The 7,010-nt window shown below is 45.2% G+C and overlaps 1 pseudogene; it reads right to left on the minus strand.

Moving 5' to 3' along the window:
* Positions 1-3,784: 3,784 nt before the first annotated feature.
* LOC121853391 lies at positions 3,785-3,886 on the minus strand (annotated as a pseudogene).
* Positions 3,887-7,010: the final 3,124 nt, after the last annotated feature.

Raw genomic sequence — 7,010 nt, forward strand, 5'->3', positions numbered from 1 at the left:
TGGTCGCAAAGTTGTTCAAGACCCCAACAAACATTAACTTAGAACATACATGGAGTTGTAGTACCAGTCAAGAAAGACATTAAAGGTTTTATTGTCCAGTGTCTAGAAGAGTTTTAAAATAAGATTTACAAGTCCTTCGTAATATTTAAGACTACCGTGATTGGCAGTCAAAAGTGGTATTACTTAATGTGGATTTTCTTTAAGAGGATTTAATTTACATAATTCCTTTAAATCTGAACAAATATAGCAAATCAACGAGAATGTTATTGTTACAATGTTATGACTGCGCTTCAACTAAGGTCATTAAGGGCATAACTTAGTTCATAAATGTTCTGTTTTATAATATGGCCCTCATTGTGCAACCGTTTAGTCATAATTAATAGTAATCATATATAATGAAAATAAACCTGGATCTTGATTATAGAAATGCTTTTATTCTTATGTAATATAAGTTATTTCAATGGTGATAACCACCGGTCTCTCATGTCTACCTACCACTATTACGCCTGTATGAAACTGGTAACTTCAGGTCCGCAGGAGTAGCAGTCCAATAAATCTTAAAAAAAAAAACAAAAAAAAAAACATTAAATAATTATTATAGCGCTTGAAATACTATCTACTGTTATATCAAAACATGAACGAGAAGAAAAGTCAAAAGCTAGCGAGCTACAACTTAAATTATTAGTATAAAAGATCAATAAAGAATTTTAAAATACAGCATGTCTAGTTGAGCCCGGATACTTTAACTCTCCTAATTTCCTTCAAACTTTCCCCTCATTTACGTCCACCTAACCCCCTCCCCCCCCGCCCCAATACTTCCAAAGTACTTCCAACAAAAACCCAGCAACAAATATTAGCCCTTCATCCTTATCTACAGGCTTCAAGTCAAGTTTGATAACGTAAAAAAAAACAAAAAAACATAGGAAAAAAATGCTTCTGTAACAGTGCCATGTAAATTGTCATGTTTTAGAGAAAATCTATGAGAATCTAGTTTAGACAATATTCCTGCCAAAAAGCCATTATAGAGGCATATTACACCAAAAAGAGCCTGCCTATGTGCCTACATCTTTGCCAATCACCGTGACCTCTAAGTGTGACGCGAAAGGCGCAGCTGAGCTGTTTTTTTTTGTTTTTTTTATTGGACACCCCCTTACATCCTTGTTTAAGGTGAAGCGCAGAAGCGTTTACAGCGCCCAACAGGGAAGCATGCTAAGTTCATGGTTGATGATGATGATGGGATGGAGAGAAGAGAGCCATTGGCTCAAGAAGGTGGAAGACGGTGTAGGAGGAATATGTCTCATGAGTTAAGGGCGTAGAAGCCTGAAGAGTCAAGGGCGTAGAAGCCTGAAGAGTCAGTGGTTTATGTCAAAGCAAGTTATTGGAAGCTCAAACAACTTTCCCTGAATACGAATTCGCAACTTTCGATTTATAGCAGGTACCTACTTTGCTGCCAGGTGAACAAGGACCAAGGGAAGCTGGCAAGTGTGTCGGAACAAATTTCCACCGACCCGGGAATCGAACCCGTGACAACTGGCTTGCAAGGCAAGAGTGGTACAGCTCTACCCACAGGCGCCCCAGCTGAGCTGATTTGCTGAAAATTAGCGTCTCCTACCCAACTACAATTGGGTTGTACAGTAATAAGGTTGAACAAGAGGACAGAACATGATTATGTCTCGTTGGCAATTATGTTTATTGCAATGGTAATTACTTATCTATTTTCATGATAATTTCCGATAAAACGGTTTTGATGGTACAATAAAAGCAGGTACTGTAAATATAGTAGGTGTTACAAGAAATATTAATACTTAGACAATAGATTTTTTTTAAGAGATGATTTAAAGGAAGGGAAGGGAGCGTAGGCTTTGCTCGGATGTGTGGGGGTAAGTTGTTCCACACCTTCACACAGTGATATTTTATGGAGGAGTAGCTCTGGGTGCCATAAGTTGTATCTCTGATTATATCGGAACTGGAAATAATTATTGTCAAGCAAGTGATTGATAGATTCAGATTTGCCCCCGAAGGGGATAGTTTATTGGGCACCCCCTTACATCATGTGCAAGGTGAAGCGCAGAAGCATTTACAGCGCCCATCTGGGAAGTATGCAAAGTTCATACTTGCCTTTATGACTCGTGCATTAAGGGGGTAAAAGCCTGAAGGGTCATAGGTTTTGTCAAGTTACATAAAGTGAGAGAATGATGAGTGCGTGGGGGGAAAGTTCCCGGTACATTTCATCTGTTTATGGCAAAGCGTGGCAGGTCCCTAATAATGTCAAGTGCCAGGCCTGTCACTAGGAGGAGGGATATCTGGTCAGGGAGGGAAGAGGTGTTGGTAACAGCTAGGGACCTGTAGGAGGTGATCATAGGGCAAGTGAGGATGTAGTGAGAGGGTGTGAGAGTCGGGTTGGCCACAAAGTTTACAAACAGTGCGGCCAGGCTCATGGTTGCCAATGTACTCCCATAGGTACCTGTACCCTAGGTGGAGTCTCATGTACATAATCTGTTGAGATCGAGTCAGGGATTGATACTCTTTGTAGTGGCGGTTGTCGTCACCGGTTACAGCGTCATAGTGGCATAGTGTGACGCTACCCCGTTGCTTCAGGTGTGTCCAATTTTCATCGAATGCCTCTCGTTGTGTGGCGTGTATGCGAGATTTGAGATGACTCAAGGAGAGGGCGAGAGCGGCTTCAATATCTTCTTCTTGTGTAGCTTCTTTGGCAAGCCGACCTACAGTGTCACAGGCAGTTATTCCTATAAGTGACGGGATCTAAATAAACTTGACACGGATGTCATCAGTTTGTTCTAGCCCGGCGACGGCGGCTAGGGTGTGTTGGGCAGCAGGGGAGGAGGGGGAGGCTAATTTGAGCCTCGCTAGCGCCGAAGTGCTGTCACTGATTATAAGGAGGTTCCAGCGTTCAGTGCGAGCATACAGTAGGTCGCCACCTCATGAATGCCCGCGAGGATGGCTATGCTTTCAGCATCAGTGGAGGAGGCCCAGTCGTGGACCCTGATTTTCCTGCAGGCCTAGCGCTCAGGAATCCACACAGCTGCCCCAGCGCTGCCCAGCGTGGTAACAGACCCATCACAGTAGACGAGGATAGGAGGGTGGGAGGTCTTAAGAGAGGAGGCGACATCATTAATCTGCTCAAGGCAGTTAAGTTTGAGCATATACCGCAGTTGGGTGGATTTACGACCAGGGAAGGTGTGGACGACAACATCAACACTCGGGGAAGTCCACGGCGGTAGAGGCGAATGAAAAGTGATTGATAGATTTGTAAACAAAGGGGCACAGCAGTAGGTGTTAACATCTTCGAATTTAAAAATTTTCAATATAGCTAATTTTATATTTGTGTGATCTGTTTTTTTTTCAAGTAGGTCATTGTCCGTACAACTCTCTTTTGTGCAGTAACCAGAGATTATGTTTTTGAAGAGCTAGAGGCCCCCCCCCCCATACTGTGTGACAGTGTATCAGGTGTTGGTAAACAAGATCATGATAGATTTCTTTCATTGCTGTGACAGTGAGTGACTGTCGAGTGTGATACAGACTATTAAAAAAAACCCAACTTCTTTCAATATTATGAGTTACTAGGCATCAATTAGAGAGTTTGAAAATCTTTCATTCACACGTAATTGTCAAAATATAAATCATATAAAAGTAGCGTAGAAAAAAAATTCTTTGCTGACCTTAAGCATAAATCAAGTACTATTTATTAACAGAGACATTGTTAAGCTGTAAAAATACGCCGTTGTACCTTATATTTCTTATGTAATCCCTTATGAATTGTGTAAGGGGGATAGCGCGAACGCAGTCCCCCGCTAACAAAAATTGCGCACTCGAGTTAACCACATTTGGGTTAATCGCAAGGGTCAGAACTGTGCCAGGTAAGTATGCCCTGAATTGTTCATCCTAAACCCTAACCTAACTTGACTGACTATCATTGAGCTGAACCATCTCTCTTATGTTATTTATTTAAATTTATAAACCAATTATATGATAACTTTTTATATAATTCGTAATATGCTAAAATAAAAATTGTCACATTAAAAGTGAGAGGCATATGATGGAAATAAACAAGTTTGGCTTTATAAACTATTCATTTCCATCAAAACACAAACATACGGGGTTAGAAAATGTTAACTATTGATAATTTTTTCGCGTTTTTCTTGTGTCTAATTCAATATGATTTCCCATTAGATCCAAAATAAAGTAATTAATAGTATCTCAACCATCAACTTTAGATTGATTTGCCAGGATAAGTTTGTATAGAGGTAAGCCAAGTTTTCTTCTGTAGCAAATTGATCCTGAAGTTTCTTCCTCTCACAATGAAGTCGTTTGGGATATTGCTTATGTACTTTATCTATTAATTATGAGGAACTTGCTATCCAGTGAGGGCTATCCCTCCTAATATAAAACTGAACATTGTGGAAATACTTTATTTGGCATAGTAATGAGACCAATATAGCCCAGAATCATTTTATTGGAAAATTGACTAATAACCAAACTAGAAATTGATACAATTCCAAATTTTCTACAATTATATGCAATAAATATTTATACTTGTGGAAGCATTTTACAAATACTTCAGGGAAACGCGCATGCGTGCGTAGTGTCAACAAAGGCTGTAAGAGACTGCTCCTTAAAATTCGTATTTCTGACGAATTCAGAGCGTCTACCAATCCCAGCCTGTGCAGTCAACTATAGTAAGACCCAGATATCAGCACAGTGGCATATATTTTTTTGTTACTTTTGGACTTTGTCATTTTTTGGGGATAAAACATCTGGTCCTACCACCCGATCCCTCTGAACAAAGTTTTTCAAGTTTGCGCATGCGCAGTGTGATAGTGTGACGTCATTACCACTCCACCTGACTGCAGTGTTGTCAACGTGCCCTATGCCCGCCGTTAAACGCTCCCGTTCGTTGGAAACGGCGGCAGTAGGTGACAGTGATGCTGACGACTTTCTTCTTGAAGACACGTCAAAGAAGAAGCAGAAACCTCAGAAGTCAGGGTCTCCAGCAGGGGCCACGGCTCCCCCTTGCACCCCTTCTGGGGCTGTAGAGGGTGGACTCCTGTCATCAGGGTCCCCAAGTGAGCCTACATGTGGCTCAATGACCGACCCTCCGCCGACGATGGACATAGGGGATTCCCTTTGTCTCCCTGCCCCGTCGCGCCTTCGGCGTCTCGCCTTCCCTCGGGACTTGCCTCTGAGCACACGGACGACCTGGTTCTTCCGTCACTGCTCTCCACTTCAGGACTCAACACTTCGCCTCCGCCGAGGTCCCACAGCCGTGATAGTCACCACACAAATGGACGAGACGGTACGCCTGCTCACTCAGGTGGGCTTTCCTGCTCCCCAGGGGGAGGTGATGCTGAAGTTCACCATCATCACCCCAGAAACTCGTCGTACCAAGGTAATGGTTCGCCACGTACCCTGGGAGATCCCTATCGACGATCTTCGCCCTCTTCTCCCACAACTACTGGACATGGAACGCCGCATCAGCCCGGTCTCCAAACGTCCATCCAACGAACTCATCGGCTGGTGGGTGGGCCCCCTCCCCCCGAAGGTGAATGTAGGACCAATTCACAACTGTCCTCTCGACCGATTTATCGGAACCCCGAAAATCTGTGGTCGTTGCCAATCGTGGAAACACCGCACCTGGAAGTGCACGAGGATGGTCGCCTGCGGTTTCTGTGCAGGTCCTCACGACACAGTGGAATGCAAATCGAAAATTCAGAACAAAATCCCAGTTATTCCACGGTGCGTCAATTGCCATGGCAGTCACCACGCCTGGAATGCCAATTGCCCACAGCGTCCTGGCACTCGCCCAGGGAAAACTTACCTTGTACCACCGCCCTCGTCTCTGACGAAGCCCCTGTCAACCAAACCTCAATCCTATCCACCACCGCCTCTTCCATCCACCAAGGATTTCCCATTGATCTCCTCTCCTCTACCACCCCCTCCATCACCCCTACCACCCATCCTTTCTCCCCTCCCTCCCTCTCCCTACCGTTCTTGGAACAAGGTCGTTGCCGGCCCTGCCACACAGTCACCACCATCTCCTGCCCACCCGGACCCCCGCTGTCTCTCACCAGCACCACCACCTCTTACTCAACTGAACCCTCACCGTCCCTCTCCGTCGCTACCACCGCCACATGCCCAGTCAGGCCCTCGGCAATCCTCGCCGCCACCTCCAGCTCATGCACAGGTACACCAAGTTGGTTCTATGGAAACAATCACTCTCCGTCTGGATCGCCACTCCAAGCAAATCAACCTTCTCTCAGCCCAACTCGACTTGTTTGTAAAAACAATTGCGACATTGCAGAAGCAACAACAACTCATTCTGGACACCCTGACCCAACAGGGGCGCACTTTGCAAGCCCTGATGACCCGCCTCCTTCCATCTCCCGAGATGGAGGATCCATCCCTCGCTCTCCCACTCCTCCCTCTCCATTTCTCTCAACAGAATTTGGTACCTCCTCTGGAGCCCTATCTAGCCCCTCCGACTCATCTCACACCGGAGGCCGTTCCCTCCTCTTCTTACAATGGAACATCCAGGGACTTAGACCTCGCCGGACAGACCTCGCCCAGTTTGTGCTCTCCCATCAAGTAGATGTTGCTCTACTTCAGGAGACCATCACAGACGATGTTACTCCACTCCGCCTCTCTGGCTATTCTGTTTACACCCTGCCTCGGTACCGTGGGCAGGCTCGTGGCCTCCTCACCCTTGTGCGTAACACCATTCCATCTGTTCGTCTCCCTTCACCTGACTCACATGGACCCCCGTCTGAATTACTTTCTGTCTCCCTTACTCTTGGTGACCGGACCCTTCGTGTAGTCAATGTTCATTTCAAGAGTGATTCTCTGGACCCCCAGGTTCTTCACGACCTCCATGATGGGGTTCCCACTATTGTTCTTGGCGACTTTAATGCCCGCCATCCCCCTCTTACTCCGGATCATCCCACTCCATGTACCCTTAACGGATCACATCTCTCACAGTTTCTTAATGGGGATGA

This window comes from Homarus americanus, unplaced genomic scaffold (assembly GCF_018991925.1).
Source record: "Homarus americanus isolate GMGI-L3 unplaced genomic scaffold, GMGI_Hamer_2.0 scaffold31644, whole genome shotgun sequence".
Taxonomy (NCBI): Eukaryota; Metazoa; Arthropoda; class Malacostraca; order Decapoda; family Nephropidae; genus Homarus; species Homarus americanus.